Source organism: Chrysoperla carnea, chromosome 4 (genome assembly GCF_905475395.1).
Source record: "Chrysoperla carnea chromosome 4, inChrCarn1.1, whole genome shotgun sequence".
Lineage (NCBI taxonomy): Eukaryota > Metazoa > Arthropoda > Insecta > Neuroptera > Chrysopidae > Chrysoperla > Chrysoperla carnea.
Window position 1 is genome coordinate 5,738,164 of NC_058340.1, and position 19,877 is coordinate 5,758,040.

The following is a 19,877-nucleotide window of genomic DNA, read 5'->3' on the forward strand; positions in this document are numbered from 1 at the left end:
GATGATAATAACGCATTCATCGATAAAGATCATATCACAATAATTGAATTTATATTCAATTTTTGTATTTGCTAATATAATACAACTTCGTCATTACTGAATTTATAAATGTTATTTGATTTGCATATCTCATACATGTTACAACGACTTTCAAGAATTATTATGAACTGCAACTAGCTCAGTTGCACTTATTTTGGTTTGGCATACTTCGAATAAAAACTATCAGAAAAAGTTGCTTTGAATATTTTTTATATATATCTATATAGCGATTTTCATGACAAAATTGGCATTTTTATTTTGGTCTTTATTTGAAACTATTTCAAGTTTATTGAAATATTTGAATACATAACAATAATAAATTATCAATTTGTCCAGTTTTTAAATTCCATACTACAAGAGTTATAAAATTTAAAAATATACATTTATAATAAATAATAGGGAATATTCATGAAATTTAAATTTGGTTCAAATATTTTTCTTCCGTAACTTTAATGACTGGAAATTTCAACTAAACCATTAAAATTTATTAATAAAAGTACAAATTCAGTGAGGTCATTTAAAAATTTCTAAAACGGAAATTCAAATTTTTATCCGGACGTGACATCATAGTACTGGCTTGTCAAATTTGTTGACACACAGTATTATATTAATTACTTACATTTTATATGGTATTTCATTAAATTATACTTTTCTACGGCTTTTTATTAGAAAACTTAATAATAACGAGTAAATTCTGTAAGTTAACTTGACGCTTGACGCTACAGTTTGACGGTGCTTTTTATCCAGATGGCACTTGGAATAAAAGAATATCATGTAATCAAATTTGACGCTGGAAGCGTCATCATGAAATAACATCTTAAATCATCAATGTAATGATCTATAAGATTTTTTGGCCTTTAGTTCAACAACTACACTAAATAACCTTTCTGAGTTTCTATCGAATTTGGGACCAATTAAAAAACATACTAAAACTTGTTCTATTTTATTCAAATCGATGGGGGTCCCAGCTGGCCCGGTCCTGAATTCGGCCCTGTTTGTCTTGCTTCCCCAATTACGGTAAAACAAAATATTTAAAATAAACCAAAGATCATGGCACATCCTGTCTTCATTCCAGTATACGTTCATATTTTAACATACAAACACAATTATAACAGTCTTAATCAATTATTCATAAACGTTCAAATAAAAATATAAAAAAAGAATTCTTTGTTTACATTTCTACATCTTTTATTTTTCTACCCGGCTGCTGCTAGTCGAACGTCTTTTAATCAAATTATGCTTTAAATATGTTTTTTTTTATTCTTTCTCTTTAAATAAATATAGTTACTTTACTTTACATAATACCTAGAACATTATTTTAAATGAATTGTAAAAAATGATTTTTCTTTTTTTAAATATAAGAAATAAATCTATGGAGTTATATATAGGTATATAATATCATTTATCATTTGAATATAAGGGGTCTATAATACTTTGTTTACACAAAATTGACGCGCTTGACGTAAAGCGATCTAATACAGCAACCAGGTTTAATTCCCACTTATTACGAATTTTCAGGGAATCGCAGTAGAAATACAATTTTTCGATATATGGAGTAATTTTCAAAATAACGAAAATTGAAAATTTTTTTAGGTGTTTAGTGTTTAGCTTTCTATATTTCGAAAACCAAGATATCAAAAAAATTTATTGTTATTTTTCGTCTACATTCATGAAGTTATAAGAATATTCATCATCAAAGTTGTAAATAAGCAACACATAATTTGCCTTAGTGCACGTACATCCTTAAAATGTTGTTAAGAATTAAATGATACCAGTTCATTAATTAATTACTACTTGCGTTAATTTTGGGACATCCTTTGTATATACAGTAGAACCTCGATAAGTTAAAGTCCAAGGGAAACACAAAATATTTTAAGTTATAGAGGTTTTAAGTTATCAAGGGTCTATGTTAGGTAAAGGTTAATATAGAGGTATGTACATGTTTCTATGTACCCTAGTTAATAAAGAGGTATGTACATGTTTCTATGTAGTTACTGAGGGCCTATACAGAGATTATTTATTTAAGTTATAGAGGTTGCGTATTTTAAGTTATAGAGGTTTTGGGCTCTGATGGGAAGGGAACATAGTATTTTTTGAAGTAACAGAGGTTTTTATGTTACCGAGGTTTAAGTTATCGAGGTTCTACTGTATTTAATATATCATCGTATCGATTGACAGGGTGTATACTTGAATTCATTAAATGGACATCCTGTATTAGGGTCAATAATGAGGATTGTTAATTAGTTTAATGTCAGTTAGCAATATATAGATGTTACATTTACATTCATAATATATTGAATTGATATTTGTAATTGTAAATAGGTTCATAAATAATACAATCACGAATCAATCATATGTATATTGATTGTGTTACATATGATTGATAAATTCCATTATTATTAATAATATTCAGAATGTAAACAAACTGTAGCTGATGTTTACTAAAATAATTTTTTTACAATTATTAATATGTTATCGATTATACAGGGTACATTATAAGTCACAACGAGCACTGTAGAATAAAATCGTCGACTCTAAATATATCGAAAAGTCCACAGAAATTTCATTTTCTAAATCTTTAGGCATCAATATTTCAAATATTTCAAAAACTATGGTATTTCAAAAACTAAATATTTTCAAAACTATGGTATATATCAAAAAAATTGATAATTGTCTAATTTTTCCAAGTTCTAACAAAATCTTCCCTCTAAATTTGAAACATAAGTGTCAAATATTTTCTTACAATCACTTTTTTGGAAACGTCCTTTCTCAAAGTCTAATATTTAAAGAGAAATTTTCTCAAAATTATAGTATACAAAATATGTTGTTTTATTATCAATTGTGAGTTTAAAACTTTGAACGCAAAAACATCATAATCATAAAATGTATCAAAACTTATTTTCTAAAAATTCGCTTATTACAAAATTTTGTAAATTAAAAACTATAATTAACGAAGCCACATATCTCATTAATGGGGCATCGAATCAAAAAACTTCTAAGGACTAACAAAGTAACAATTTAAGGCATGTGGTGAATTATGACACAGCCAGCATTTTCATACACCTACGTAATATAACTTATTTTTAGATAAAGCTATATAAAAAGGTTGAAATTGAAAATCAGAATGGCACAGGTGGGTGAGATTCGACCTGTATTTTCGTACACCTACGTAATATATCTTATTATTAGATAAAGCTAGATAAAATGGTGGAAGTTGGAAAACAAAATGAAAAAGGTGGGGAGATTCGACAAATTTCGTCAAGCTATTTCAACAATTTTAAAATTTATTGTAAAAATGGTGTAGAGTTACATTATTTATTTTGACGAAGAATTTAGCGTACTTATATTACATTACGCCAATTCATGTAATTCTAGTTTTTAAATTAAATTTTTAAAATATCACATGAGAACATGCGTAGTTATGGTATCAATTTTCACATCAAAATTAAATATATTCAATGCTTAATTTCTTTTGAATAAACTAAATATTCAATAATGGTAACTTATTATAATTAAAACATTATTCAAATATTATTATGTCAATCATTCATGAAATCAGTGAAATTCATGAATTCAATTAATGAAAATCAAATGATTGTAGCTGAATATGAATTATGGAAATTAAATTACTCATGACTAACGTTACTAAGAACAATATTGTATAGACTAGAAAATTGTCTGTTGAAAAATTGCCAATAAAATCCTAAATTTTTTTAACACACTTTTGGTAACTTTATTTATCTACTAAAGTAATACCCACCCGCTTTGCTGGGTTTAAAAGTAAAAATTGCTCTCGCTTATTACCTTTCTATAACACTCGAAATAATGGTAAGGATTGTTTTACACAGGTAAAATATATGTATGGTTTTCTAATTTTTTAAATGTATAATAGTCGTAATTATTCATTGAGTATATCAGAAAAGATGGCCGTGAAATATTTTATATTGAATATTTTTACAGAAATCTGTAATTTATGGCAGCGCAAATTAAATTAATTTTTATTTTAATTTTATTTATTTATTTTTTTTATTATTAATATACCTTTATAAATTATATCTCATGTGTTATTCTGAAGCATTTTTAACAATACTTTTTGCAACAATAATACTTTTTGCAAAAAAAAATTCCCTAATATTAATCAGAAATTACTCAATATCATAAACGGTAATTAGCAAAGCCTATTTCGTTAAATGTACATGAATTCGAAAGATTTGGAGACTTTTCGACTTATTTAAATTTGGAGGAACACTGGATATTCAAGAAAATTATGCATAAAGATGAACAACAAACTTTATTAATGTATGTTTATCAATGTAAAATATATTGTTGTAGAGGTACCTACCGATACACCTACAATTTTGATTCTATAGGTTCATTTGTTTGAAAACAAATTATAATTGGTATGTTTTAAGTGCATACGGAACAAGAATCGATTTTATCATTCTAATATTTCAAATGTTTTTGAATTTCATATGTTTTTTGAATTTTATACCCTGGGACATATGAAATATATATCAAGGTATACTCATTTTAGTCCCAAGTTTGTAACGCTTAGAATTATTGATGCCATTAACAAAATTTTGGTATAGGTATTCATAAAATCACTCAATAAGTCATCTGTCCGTCCATGAACACGATAAAACGAGAAGAGATATCAAACTGAAATTTTAACAGCATGCTCAGGATGTAAAAAATGAGCTTGAGTTCGTAAATCAGCAGCATAGGTCAATTTCATCTTAGGTCCGTAATAATAAATTGTAAACCATTACAGATAGAACAAATATTTAAATGTTAAAAATGATCCTCATTATAAAACTTTCATGTTCATTTTTCTCCAAAATTATTAAAGATAGTGTCAACTCCCTTAGTTGCAGGTAGCTTCAATTTGCAAGTAGCTTCAACTTGTGGTATTGTGAAAGATTCTTGAAAAATGGAAAAACATTTTTAAGAAGACACTTTCGAAAACCAAAACCAATAGCGGATCATAATTGAGTTTTTCCACAAATTTTTTTTTTAAACTGAAAAATCACATATAAGTTTTATTACAAAACTGTTTTTATTTTTTATGTTTTCATGATAATTTTTGAAGTTATTGAGAGTATTAAAAAAACTTTTCAAAGGAGAAACGAAAGCGCCTGACAAAAAAAAATGTTCGTAAAACATCGTTGTGACGTAATAATGTTAATTGAATAGTTGGCACATAAAGTGTTGAATAGTATACAATTATTAATTAACATTATGACGCTTTACGATCTTTTACGAACATTTTTTTGTCGGGCGTTTTCGTTTCTCTTTTGAAAAGTTCTAATAAAACTGCCTGTATCTTTAAAATTATCATGAAAAAATAAAAGCAATTTTGTTATAAAACTTATATATGATCTTTCCATTTTTGCCAAGAAAAAACGATTTTTTTTTTCATAATCCCAATTGTGTTGGTATTTTAAACTTCTCTTATTTATTAAAAATAATACAAGCACTGGCATTCAACGCTGTCTACACTGAGTATTTCAACAATTAACTTAGTCAATTGTTTGTTTTCACTTGTTTACTATCATTTTGCATTTTGTACATCATATTATTTATTTCTATCGCTATTGTCATAAAATATATGTGTTTTGTCAACGAAAAATAAAAGTTATGCTAAAAATAAAATATATCCAGGAAATATGAACTTTTTATTTTTTTACCCGTTTGTAATGTGTAATATACTGGTAATATTTTTCACTGTGTTGAATGATTTAGAAATATTTTCTTTTACATGATTACCTCAGATTTCAGATTGGTATTTGTATTTAATTTATGGGTAATGGTCCAGGTTCTATCGCCAAATACACAAATAGAACGACAGATAACAACATTTTCGATTGTCTAATAAACTAATTTGCTAAAAAGTATAAGCTTTATCGAATATTTTTACGGCTTAATTTTCTCCCACGTTTTTGGCTGAATAGTTTTAGCAATTCGGACTAAACACTAAAACCTGTACGTATGCCAAAGGATAATAATTCAATTAACTATTTTTTTTTTAAGTGGCAATATTCATTTTAGTTCAATTAATGCAGAAATTCATTTGCGAATACTCTTAGTAGACAAAACATTCAGTTCTATACATTCTAGAAAGAAGGAATTTTCACCAGTCAGATGAGCTAATAATTAGATTTGTTTCTTGCAAATATCAAAGTGTTTAGAAATGATTTTATAGAAAATTTTGATTTCTAAATTTTTTATCTAAAACTTTTTCCCACATGTTTTCGAGATATTTTCAAAAAAGTTATTTTGGGGGTAATTTTTAATGTTTTCCTACCCCCTAAATAGAATTCAAAATTTTTTAACTATGTATACTTCAAATTTATGTCAAAACGAACTTATATTCATTACTTAATATAAAATTTTAAACAGAAATACTAACAAGAGCAGGACACAAGAGAATTTTTAAAGAAAAAAAGTATAATTTAACAGCAATTGTCGACAACTTGTATTATGTTAATGTATAAACTTAGTCTGTAAACCTATGAGACTATTTACATAATTTTATGCATCCCAGTTGTCATTCAACATTGTTTTAATTCCTTTCAGTACATTTTGATTTTTATCATAGACTTATGTAGACAATTGAAATATTCAACATATTCTTAACCATTTTGGTGGTAGATTATCCTCAAATTGAAACATTTGTACACAAACTCATGCAAATAATTTCACAAAAGTTTATTTTATACAGTTGAATTAATCCATGAGCATTGCTGTCAACCGTTCGGTAATTATTGGTCCCGTGACGAGAGATTTTCTCACATACTCTGTTCATGAGTCAAATATCTCGTTTTGTATCAAATATCTTCTGATATCAGTTCTACGGGTTACTTTTATAGTCAATTAAGATTCTAAAAGGTAAGAGATATAATAAGACAAGAACACTTAAAAAAAAGGAAATTAGAAAATTGATCCTCATAAAAATACTTACATAATTTAACTAAAAGATTTTTTCGTAATTGTTAGGTTTCGGAGGAAATGTGACTTAAAAATGTATCATTATTGCATTTTTAGGCAAAAGTTATCAAGGGCAATAGAGGTCATTCGCCTGTGTTAATATTTTTTAAGTCCAGTTCAATTTTTAAATCATTTGAAGATCAATGGTCAAATGACCATGAAACAAGAATTGCAGGTCGAAGTTATGACCGAATGTCTTCTTTGGCGAATTGGCGAATGTCCTCCATTCCCAACTTTTGACTAAAGCTTTTTTCTGTTACGAGCGTGTTTTATTTCGATTAAATGTGAGTAAACTTCCTTTTGACGAGTCTACTAAACTTTCCTCTACGATTTTTTTCGAAAATGCTGCGTTCTTAAATGAGCACACAACTGAGAATTTTTCGGATTATGACCATTTGATAATATTAATAATTGTATACCACCTCGAACATGCCGTTATTAAGTATTTTTATTTTTGAATTCATACATGGTTCACTTTTGCTGAAATGTTTTATAATTATATGGTCATAGTGCCCGTCAAATTTTCTGTTGCGTTTATTCAAAACAATAACTCAAATATGACATCATCATGCTCATTTGAAAACTCAGCCTTTAGTTTGATAGACTCGTCAAAAGAAAGTCACTCACGAAGTTTCAAGTATGTATTCAATATTTTTTTTAAAATCGTGGTACCCCCCGGTTTAAATATTCGATAAATGTTTTGTGTGGTATTTAAATGTACACGGTATTTAAATAATAATGTGCAAAGAATATTCAAAAAATGATTATTTGGTTATCCTTTTGTTAAAAGCATTTTATTAAATAAAAGCAAGTTACCAAATAAACGTACATCAATAAACGACATAAACGTTACATAAAAAAGTTATATAAGGATAAAATTGTCAACTATGTTTCCCATTTCAAAGGGCTCATTTATTACCACATTAAGGTGTATACATTGGTGGTAGAAATAAAATCCGTTAACTCACGCAAAACCTAACAAAATAATGCCATATACAAATAAATTCGTTACTTCTTTACTCGATGCTATTTTCTTTTCGTTTTTTGAGTGTTTGTGTTTCGATAATCGTTAACTTTCGGAGGAAATGTGACTTCAAAATATATCATTATTGCATTTAATCGAAAGAAAAAATACGCTAGGTTTAGAAAAATGTTTTAGAAAAAAATTATCAAGATCATTCGTCTGGTAAACTTTCAAGATATTATGAAGGTCGGGGTCAAATGATCTTGGAACTAGAACTGCAGGTCAAAGTCATGAACATAGGCGAATGTTCTTTATTGCTCTAGACAACTTTTGGCCAAAGTATTTTTCTGTAGGTATCGTTATTTTCTTTCGATTAAATGCAATAATGGTATATTTTTAAGCCGCATTTCCTCCGAAAGCTAACGATTTTAGAAAAAAATGTTTCACATACAAATGATAGTATTTCGAGGAGAGAATCAACTTTCTAATTTAAAGTGTTATTCTATCTCTTACTAATTAGAATCTGAACTGACTATAATGCATCCCGGAGAATTAGATCTATATCTAAGTGTGTCCTTCTTGGGCAACCAAAGAATAATCTAACCTAACCTACATTAAATTTCGATTTTTGTCCCAATTTCCTATATAAATTTTTTGTATTATATAAATACATATTTCGACTATCAAGTATTCATCATCAGTATGAATTAGCTAACGAATAATGAGTTCTCATTGATTATCTTTGATAATATTTATATCTTTAACTTTTTTTAAGTATGTATGTTTATGTTATCAATTAAATAATAATTTTGATTTATTTATTTTGAACTTGTATATTTTGTTACAGTTTTAGTACATTCACTAAGAGCGTGCTTTGCCAATTCACCGGGTAATAATAATCGAACTGCGGTTTGAATTTTTCGAGTTGTGATTGTTGAACGTTTGTTATAATGATCTAAACGTGATGCTTCAGCAGCAATATGTTCAAAAATATCATTAACAAAACTGTTCATGATACTCATAGCTTTATTAGAGATGCCAGTATCAGATCACTTGTTTTAATACTTTGTAAATGTAACTACTTATTGTTGTTGTTTACATTTAATCATGCACACGATATTTACATCATGGTCTATTCGACTATATTTTGATGTAATATGTTACATACAGGCGTAAACTAAATATTGCATATGATTCCTTGCGCTTCCTTTTCTTCTTCTTATCACTCTTTGATATATTTTGTTGCGCTTTGTCAGCTTTTTTTTGCTGCTTTTCCACTTGTTTTTGGTGGTATTATTAATTATTATTATTAATTTACACAGATAGTTACAGAACACCAGTCAGTATATGTGTAAGTTATTTTTATATTGGCTAACTTTTTCCATTTAATCAAGATTATTGTGGTTTTTACAGTCAACGATTTCTTCTATACAGTTGAATCCAAGAAAATGAGGTAGGGGTTCGGACAAATCCAGATAAATTTTACATTGAAAACTATAAAAACTTCTTTCGAATAATTTTCGCTAGTGAATGCAGAAAACCTCAACTCTTTAGTTGTCTTAAACTGGATCAAAAATCTGATGTTAATCGAACATATACCATCTAGGATGCAACTAAATGAAGATGTTGATGAAAAACAGTTATTAGTCATTAGCACGAATGACGTATTTTAAGTTACATGACCACAAGAGAGAATGACTACCTATATCTTATACATCTACTTACCGTGTAATCATTGTTATACACATAACTATATACGGCGGGGTAAGTTTTACGAATCTTGTAATTTTCTTAAATAGCTTGTATTTTCAGGTCTCCCTTAAAAAGGTGTACAACACATTCAACAAATTAAACTATTTCATACGAATTCAATATTGAAAATTAGCTGTAGTTACTCAAATTGTTACCGTTTTTAACTTCTTTAAATTTTATATACTAACGGCTTCTGATATGAATTTTAATATTTGTCGCATATCAACTTGTCTTTAGACTTCACACTTAAGTCATAACATGTCTTTATAGCATTTTGACTTCTTTTTTTTTAATAATTCATAAAGAAAAGCGGTGTAAACAATGAAAATAGGGAAAATTAACATGCTTTTCGAAAAATAAAAGTACTCAGGGCAGGTAGAATAATAATACTTATAACATGTTCAAATCGATAGAGTAAAGGGTATAATCGCAGTGCTTGAAATTCAATTGGAACTTCAACCATTCTTATCTGGAAAACCGATTTTCTTTAATAAAGTTTTTTCCCTCAATGAATATTTAACAGGATTCTTATAAAAACTATAAGGTTTTCACGCTAATCACAGAATGTTTCACGCCAAATAAAAATTTTAAAATAACAGCTAACATGAAAAAACTAAAAAACACGCTTTTTAAGTAGCTGAATTAAATAAAAGGTAGAAAATAATTTCTTTCAATTCAAAAAAAAGCAGTTATAAAATATCTTACAAAGCACCCACGCTTTTTTTACGGTAAAATGATTTTTTTGAATTTGAAGAAATTATTTTCTATCTTTTAGTTCAGCTAGATGCAAAAGCGAGTTTTTTAGTTTTTTTTTAACTATTATTTATCTTGTGTTTTTTAGTTTTTTTTAATACTATTATTCATTTATCAAAAACTAGCTGTGAACTACCCGCTTTGCTAGGCAACATCCCCACTTGCACCCCTCCCTCCACATTTCCTTGAGTGGGATAACAGTTTTGTAATGTACACGTCATGCTCTTTTATTTGATGCCCCACTTAGGTATATTTGTAAATATTCGATAATTCCTTCCCATTTTCTCGCTACACCTTTCTACCCTCCGAAGGTTAAAAGTAGATAAAAACAATAGATCTCTGAAGCTGGTTGTATATCGTGTCAATATTTGAGCTTAATCGATGCACAACTTTTTTAGTTTTTGAAGCATATCCCTTTCAACCCCTATTTCAACCACTTACTCTACTATAATGTGGATGTATTATACATAAAAACCTTTCTCTTGAATCTCTATCTATTAAAAAAAACCGCATCAAAATCCGTTGCGTAGTTTCAAAGATTTAAGCGTACAAAGGGACATAGGGACATAGGGACAGAAAAAGCGACTTTGTTTTATAATATGTAGTGATTCAGTATTAATATGGTGGAAGCGCAAATAAATTTATATATTTTCAGTAATGAAATCGTTATTCCTGAAAATTCTGATCTAGATAATCAAACAGAATTCATTTCCATCGGCCTAATTATGCCAAATTTCGAATTAATCCGACGTTATGAAGGGAGTCAAAATCATGTTAAACTTTTCGGTTACATACTAACATACACTAACATACGTTTGAAGCTGATAAAAGCGTGCTAAAAATAAAGTTTAATAGCAATTTTTTATGACTATCTTCTTTTGAAAGAATCGATCGCTTTTCTTATTTTCTCGCCACTCTATATATACATTTTAACTTCACCTGGCCAGTTGGTTTAGTTTGTTAGGTAGGTAGCTAGATAGGTATATTATATAAATATCGTTGGTAAGTATATTATGAATATCTAAAATATATTATACATAGATAGATATACATATATATAAACACTAAAATCTTTTTGAATAAAAACCACTATAAAGTAATATGGTGGTTAGTAACTGTTTTATATATTTATAATATAATCATATAGAAAGTGTGTTTTTGTGTGAAATACAATGTAATATTATTTTAATAATCTAAAAACTGTTAAACTTAAAACACTTTAATATGGTAAGTGATACAGGTATGGATTCTGTCCGTACACGTTAGTGTTGGGACGAATATTCGCATTTGCGAATATTCACCTATTTTTTAACATTCGTATTCGCATTAGCAAAAAACGATGCGAATGTTTTGCGAATATTTTTGACAAAAAAATCATTTTGTGTCATAAATTGTAAAATAACCCCAAACTTCTCATACTTTAGTCATATTTTTAGATCACTTTTTAATCACTGTTAAATTTGAATGTTGGACAATTTCAATTATAGTAAATAATGGGGCTTATATGGTTTGTTTTTAATAGACTTATACGTCGGACTCTTTAACGCTAATGAAGAATTGTATGCACTAGCTTGACCAGTGAGGAATTCCGCTTCCGTGGCTACTGTAACCATATGACTACCCTGTACTTGCAGAAAAGTGGTGAAAAAATCAAAAGTTATTAAATTAATATTAGGAGAACATGTTTTAAATGAAAACATTTGAATGTAGCTGTAATTAGGTTGGCAAGTTGAAGGATCGGTTCGGCAGTACCGACACTCATTCTGTGATTAGAGGCCCTATTATGACACCAAAATTACCTCAAGTTTTTACTGATAATTTGAGCTCTTCAATTATTTTGAGAATTGAATATCCTAGCCTACGGGAATCAGTACAACTTGGATTGTCAAAACTATTAATAATTTTATCAAATTACAGTTCGATTTGAATTCGAAAGTTCATTAAATGTTCCGAACCATTTTTTAATTTTAAACTAGCGTGAAGACCAATGTTCTGCCTGAGGTTGCACCAATGCCACTAGAATGACTTGGATTTGAATATAAAGTAGCCATCACTTTTCTAGAAGAATCTTTAGAATTCATTTCTTTTTAAGACTGGACCATGTGGCTTCTGATCGATTTTAAAACTGGTTAACGGAACCTCGCATACTAAATTCAGATTTCCATCGACAAATTTCACATATAACCTCGATTTTTTTCGAAACTTCTATTTCCTTGGTAACTTTTTCAATCATTATTATTTATTACAGACTGCTGTATTAGCTATGCGAAATATATTTGTATTATTTGTGTATTATATATTTATAAATATCATATTTAATGTAATGTATGGAAGTCTTATTTAAAAACGTAATTAACATGCAATCAACATAATTATGATTATAAACCTAGAACCATCAAGTAAGAACTAACTTGTCTGCTAATATAAAAATTTAATTTATAAAAAATGACCTTTCATGATATACCTTAATAATAATTAAAACAAAATCTTGTTTTCAATTTTTTAAATATTGTGTAGATGTAACCTATTAAAGTAAGACCTATAGATATTCCCCTACAATGAGGAAATAATGCTACAGACACCTCTTTTTTAGTTCGGAGGTTAAAATACCTCGTATGTAGATAATTTTTTTCTAAAGTTATTCGATGTTTACATACCGACATAAAAGATGGCGCACCCTATATAACCAAAATCTTATATTAAGAAAGTTACCTACCCTCTGGACTATGGATGAAATTTACAGACTATGTTCAGAACTACATAAAGTTAAATTCATTTCATTAATATGCGTAATTTATTGTTATAAGTATGTTAAAAATTGACATTCGGGACAAGTAAACGAGTAAAACAAACAATTTGTTTTAATATTCTGGTAAATCATATTTTAAACGAAACAAACAATTGACTGAGTTAATTGTCGAAATACCATGTATGGACAGTGTTGATTACTCTGTCTGATACTGATATAACCATAACATACATACTATACAATTTTGTGCTCTCACGGGTAAACAGTGATGTTTACGAAAAAATGTTGTTTAATATTTTATAAGGAACATTTTTTACATTTAAATTTTTGTTCTATCTCTAACGGTTTACAAGAAAGGTCCTACGCAGCAAAGACCCAAATGACCTTATGACTCCTTAGAAAAATTCGAAAAAATCGTAAAAAATTATTTGTTTCGGAATTTGATGAAACTCAGTTTATAAGGTAATTTTGACCCAAGAAATTCAAAAATCGCGTTTATTTGGCGTTTGGCCGAGTAATTTTCGAAAAAAACCATATTTCGGATCGACTTCCGGTATTATCTCGAGAATTATTCGCCCAATCGTTAAATGAAACCGATTTTTGTATTTTTTGGGTCAAAATTACCTTAAATACAAAGTTTTATCGAAATTGGAGACGATAAATTTGTATCGATTTTTTGCAATTTTTTCAAGGGGTACCCCTTAGAAAAATTCGAAAAAATCGTAAAAAATTATTTGTTACGGAATTTGATGAAACTCAGTTTATAAGGTAATTTTGACCCAAGAAATTCAAAAATCGAGTTTATTTGGCGTTTGGCCGAGTAATTTTCGAAAAAAACCATATTTCGGATCGATTTCCGGTATTATCTCGAGAATTATTCGCCCAATCGTTAAATAAAACCGATTTTTGTATTTTTTGGGTCAAAATTACCTTATATACAAAGTTTTATCGAAATTGGAGACGATAAATTTGTATCGATTTTTTGCAATTTTTTCAAGGGGTACCCCTTAGAAAAATTCGAAAAAATCGTAAAAAATTATTTGTTACGGAATTTGATGAAACTCAGTTTATAAGGTAATTTTGACCCAAGAAATTCAAAAATCGAGTTTATTTGGCGTTTGGCCGAGTAATTTTCGAAAAAAACCATATTTCGGATCGACTTCTGGTATTATCTCGAGAATTATTCGCCCAATCGTTAAATGAAACCGATTTTTGTATTTTTTGGGTCAAAATTACCTTATATACAAAGTTTTATCGAAATTGGAGACGATAAATTTGTATCGATTTTTTTACCCCTTAGAAAAATTCGAAAAAATCGTAAAAAATTATTTGGCCGAGTAATTTTCGAAAAAAACGATATTTCGGATCGATATACCTATACCAAAATTTTTTTCGTAGCATCAATATTTTTAAGCGTTACAAACTTGGGACTAAACTTAATATAACTATGTATATTTCATATATACATGGTATAAAAACGATAACAAAGTTTCATCTTTAAAAAAATAATTTTTCCTTTAAATACATGAAGTGGAATAATATTCATAAAGACATGTAAAAAAATCATGTGATTTATTAACACAATTTAAGAATATTATAAAATAAAAATAAAAAAATTACTTAACATTATACATTTTTAAGAAAAAAAAAAAAACTTAATTTAATTATTGTTCATTATTATAATTCACATAATTTATCGTTATCCGTTATTGATTATTATTTGTGCCATTAATTATTACCTTTTCATTATTTTATATATTTAATGGTTTTACACCAACAATTTTTATTATCTATAAATATTTCATATAAAACAATAAAAATATTACTTGTCTATACCCAAGGATTATATAATCCAGAAGGAGTTGGTTAAATAATGTTATTAATATCATATTATTTCATAGGTTTAATACCTATTGGCAACATTGTTTTGATAACGCAAAGACTTTTTATGGGAAATGGCATTTGGCTAAATTGGTTTAAAAGTAATTAATGAATGCTTAGGCTAAAGTTCCGTCTTTGACAATTAAATGATTGATAGTTGGTAGCACCTACAATTTAAATGTGTTTACTGTTTAAAACTGTAAAAAGTACGTGCTACTTGATCATCAGTCCTTCATTACTGTTCTGTTTTCGCTCTGGCTTGAGACACATGTTTTTAACGCCATTTTCTAAAGTCAATTTCAAGTACAATTTCAAGTGAATTTCAAATCGTATTCAATCTTTATTTTTCGTAGGAGAATCATATTCGAAATAAGGATTGTTAAATACAGGTAAAATACATTTATGGTTTTCTATTTTTTTAAATGTATAATAGTCGTAATTATTCATTGAGTATATCAGAAAAGATGGTCGTGAAATATTTTATATTGACTATTTTTATAGAAATCTGCAATTTATGGAAATGTCAAATGACTATTTTTACAGAAATCTGTAATTTATGGTAATGTCAAATTTAATTAATTAAATTTTTTTTTTAATTAATATATCTTTAAATATAAATTAAAGCTCAAGTGTTATTCTGATGTTTGAGCTATATTGCTGTACAGTTTCATTAACAACCATTCGCTAGTTTTAGCGTAAAAGCGTAACAAACAAACAAACAAACATGCTTACTTTCGCATTTATAATATATAGAGATTACCTATGTATAGACAGCCGGTGTATTAAATGTAAAAAAACGGGGAAAAAATTATCTAAACGAAAATGAATAATTTTAATCTGTTTATTCTTTGTAAATTATTCATTGGTTGTGAATTCATATTTTTGTCATAATTTATAGTTAAAAAACATACGTATTTACTTCGTTTGACACATATATATTTATATAGTAGGGTAAGATGAAGTACCTGGAGTTAAATGTCCCTTAAATCTTCTATAGTTTCTAGGTAGGTATTACTATTTACTAGACAGCATTTGTATTGAAATTAGGATATTTTATGACAATAAATTTAAAATGTTGTTTTTGTTTTGTACGTAGCCCATATATACTAGGAATATACTATCCATGATCTTTCTTTGATTGAATAAGAAAGTTGATTTTTTTCGTTCATAATTTTTCCTCCCTCTCGCACTCTATGGTGCTCAGGAACTTGACAAAAATATCCAGATATGTTCAAAAGTATGTAAAAATTCGACAAGAACATAAAAAAGATCAAGAGGTGTCTTGGGACACCCAGTAGGAACTATATTATTTTCGTATCTATTATAAATGTAGCGCTCACTTTTTTTTTCATTTACAACATATTTTTCTGAAAACTTAAGGTATTAATTTTAGAAGTCAAATACTTGTTTGATTCTTTAAAGAAATTAATTTTATAGTTACTTTTAGTTTTTACTGTATGAAATAGTTTAAAAAAGACATACTTCTGATTTAGTAGTCAACTAAATATGTGAGTATGTACTTTACGTTTGGTTTGATCAGAATATTCATTATGACATAACATAATAATTTCATTGTACTTTCTTTAAATTATCTTGTTTTCTTTAACTTCTGATAACTTTCACAACTCTTATTTTTTAATGATAGCACATAAAAATTTGACAAAAAATAGTAAATGACAGTTATAAAAATATTTTTGCATTTTCCCAAAATTTGTGGCAACTTGAATCGATTGAAAAAGTTTTAGTTTTCTAGGTAACCTAAATGTCGGTTTTTGTCGTGCGATATTGGTATGCCTTATTTGGGACCTAATTTCTGGATCTGAATTCTATGCTTGAGATATGATGTTGTTATTCAAGTCCGTGGCCAGAAGTTTGGTCCAACGTGGGCTGCGATAACATGTTATCGATTGACATTTCTTCGAGGCATGGTTTATATTTCCAGGAAAATTTGATTTGAGCAATATTAATGTGAAGGTAAGATGAAGGTAAGATTAAGCATACGAGTTTATTCCATCGTACTGTACCTGGTGGAATTCTTGAGAGGCGAACCTGTAGTTGATAGTGAACCTGTAGCAGTGGGATGGTTGATCATTTATATAGTGATTTTTTACCCCAATTAACTTCACATGCAATACCACATTACATATACCAATACTAAGATGCTTATCATATATTTATGATTGATTACGAAAAAAATTACTGATTCAATACTTTGATTTTTAAAATGATCAGAAAATATGAATGCAAGTTTTTCATAATTATTATTATTTTCATCATTAATAAAGTAGTTTTATTTTAATTATACCATGCATATATGAAATATACATAGTATATTAAGTTTAGTCCCAAGTTTGTAACGCTTAAAAATAATGATGCTAGGAAAAAAATTTTGCCATAGCTGTTCATAAAATCACCTAATTAGTCCATTTCCGGTTGTCCGTCCGTCCGTCCTTCTGTGGACACGATAACTCAAAAACGAAAAAAGATATCGAGCTGAAATTTTTACAGCGTACTCAGGACGTAAAAAGTGAGGTCAAGTTCGTAAATGAGCATCATAGGTCAATTGGGTCTAGTTAACTTCGTATTCCATAGTTAATAAAATTGGTTTCATCGGACTTGAACGGGCCACCTATGGATTATTATTGATTTTAGTGTCTTAAGTCCCCCGCTGTGGACTGGGCTACCGGGCTAGTACCGCCTGCCTAGTGGTCATGCGATCTAAACCATTCTTGGAATGTTCGGCTACTGACTGCGAGGTTGCGGTTTCCAATCCAGGCAATTACACTATTACTTTCATATTCAAAGCCAAATTTTTTTAATTATTTACCTTAACTTGAATGTTTTTTAAATTTCAAATTATTGTTAAAGTGGGGGAGGGGGCTTTAGTGACGTTAAATTTACTTGGGGTATTGTAGTAAATGTTTAGCGCTTTGGCAAATTAGTGTTTGTTATTTTAACATAAAATTGTGTTTATATTTTTACCAAAATATTTATTCTAACGCATAACTTAAAAATTATTAGTTTTAGATTTTAATTCTAAATTTATCTAGTTGTACAGCCACACTATTCCCATAGTTTTTTGTGGGCATGTTTATGCGAGGTCCACATAAGATTTCTTTATATGTAGGTAGTATAACAACTTGTAAGTACTAGATTAGATACAAGTAATTTAAAAGTTATGTAATAAGAATATAGCATGCCTTTAGGCCCTACTTTAAATTTCTTTTTAAAAAAAAATACAACAAACTCATCATATTTTATTAACAATAATAAATTAAACACGTTTTTCTTGTGAACTCAGCATCGTCTTATTCATACTAGTGTAAAAAAAGCATGGAAATGAGCTAAAATTAAGAAAAGAACAAAGTGAAAATAATTAATTGACTGGGATAATTGTTTAATGACTCTGTATAGACAATGCTGAATATCAGTGCTTGCATTATTTTTAAATTAGAAAAAACTTACATTAGAAAAATCAACACATTTGGAGTTGCGGACTCCATTTCGAAGAAAGAAACTTTTTCGAAAAATTTTCTAGATTTATTTCTGTTTGCTTTTTAAAAAATCTTTTCCATGACTCTGTTTAAGTTGAAGCTGCCTACAATTGAAAATTAATACAATTGAAATCACTTTCTGGAGAAAATGAACACTAAATTTTGCCCAAATTTGCAACCTTCCGGGAAAGTAATGATATTTACTATTACGAAAAAATGTTTCGAGCAAAAGTTGTTTTTTTATTAGGAACATTTTTTACATTGATAATTATGGGCCCTACAGACCTCAGACCCAATTGATCTATGTTCCTCATTTAGGACGACTCAAACTCATTTTTAACGACCTGATTACGCTATTTAAATTTCAACTCGTTTTTAGTTGGTCGCTATCTCACAGATAACTAATACCTGTTGAGCAAGCTTACTGCATCTTACCATACTATTAATTTTATTGATATACAACTTTCTTAAGCAATTTAAACAAATTTAGAGCAAAATAATTTTTCAGGGTGAAAACATTAAATTATTACACCATAAAATATTACCCATTCTTAAATGAATGCCCCATTGAAAGGAACTAAGACTTAAGTAATAGATTACTTCTTATCAGCACATGTTAATTCTTAGTATTAAACATAAGAAAATAAATTCATTACATTTTTTTTTGTAATAAAATTAAGAAATAGATATAATGGGAGAGCCAGGCCAAAAAAAATTCGTTGAATTTACTAAAACCGTAAGACGAGTCAGGACAAACGAATCATTTTTTTTCATTCATAAAATTTATTGATCCGAAACCATTGACTTTAGAATTTTAAGATTTGTAACGGTAGAATTTTTGAAATTTTGAATTAAGGTTTGATATGAGAACTAACTGTACACTAAGCCCGTTTCTATCATTGTATGTAACTACTAGCAGTTACTTACCCGCTTCGCCGGGTAACATAAATTCTAATTACATACCAAGTAATTAAAATATGACGGAATTTCATATAAAATTTCATACTGTATTTTATCCCCAGAATTTTCATTAAAAAGTGATATAGTAAATACCCCCTTGGAGAATGAATTTTTTGAAAATAGTAATAGAATAAACTTTTATTGTGACGCATGAGATCATACATCATTTTAACACTTCTAACTTCAAAAATTATTAAGTTTCATACAAACTTTCCACCCTCATTTTAGCCCTTTTAGGGATGAATTTCCCAAAATTCTTTCTTAGTGCACACTTACATCATTTCAGGAATGTTTGTGA

General features: G+C 28.2%; 1 protein-coding gene across 1 annotated transcript in view; it reads right to left on the reverse strand.

Annotated features, from left to right (window-relative positions):
- Nucleotides 1–19,877, reverse strand: part of LOC123297244 (tachykinins) — a 163,510-nt gene that overhangs the window by 57,396 nt on the left and 86,237 nt on the right. The window lies entirely within an intron of this gene.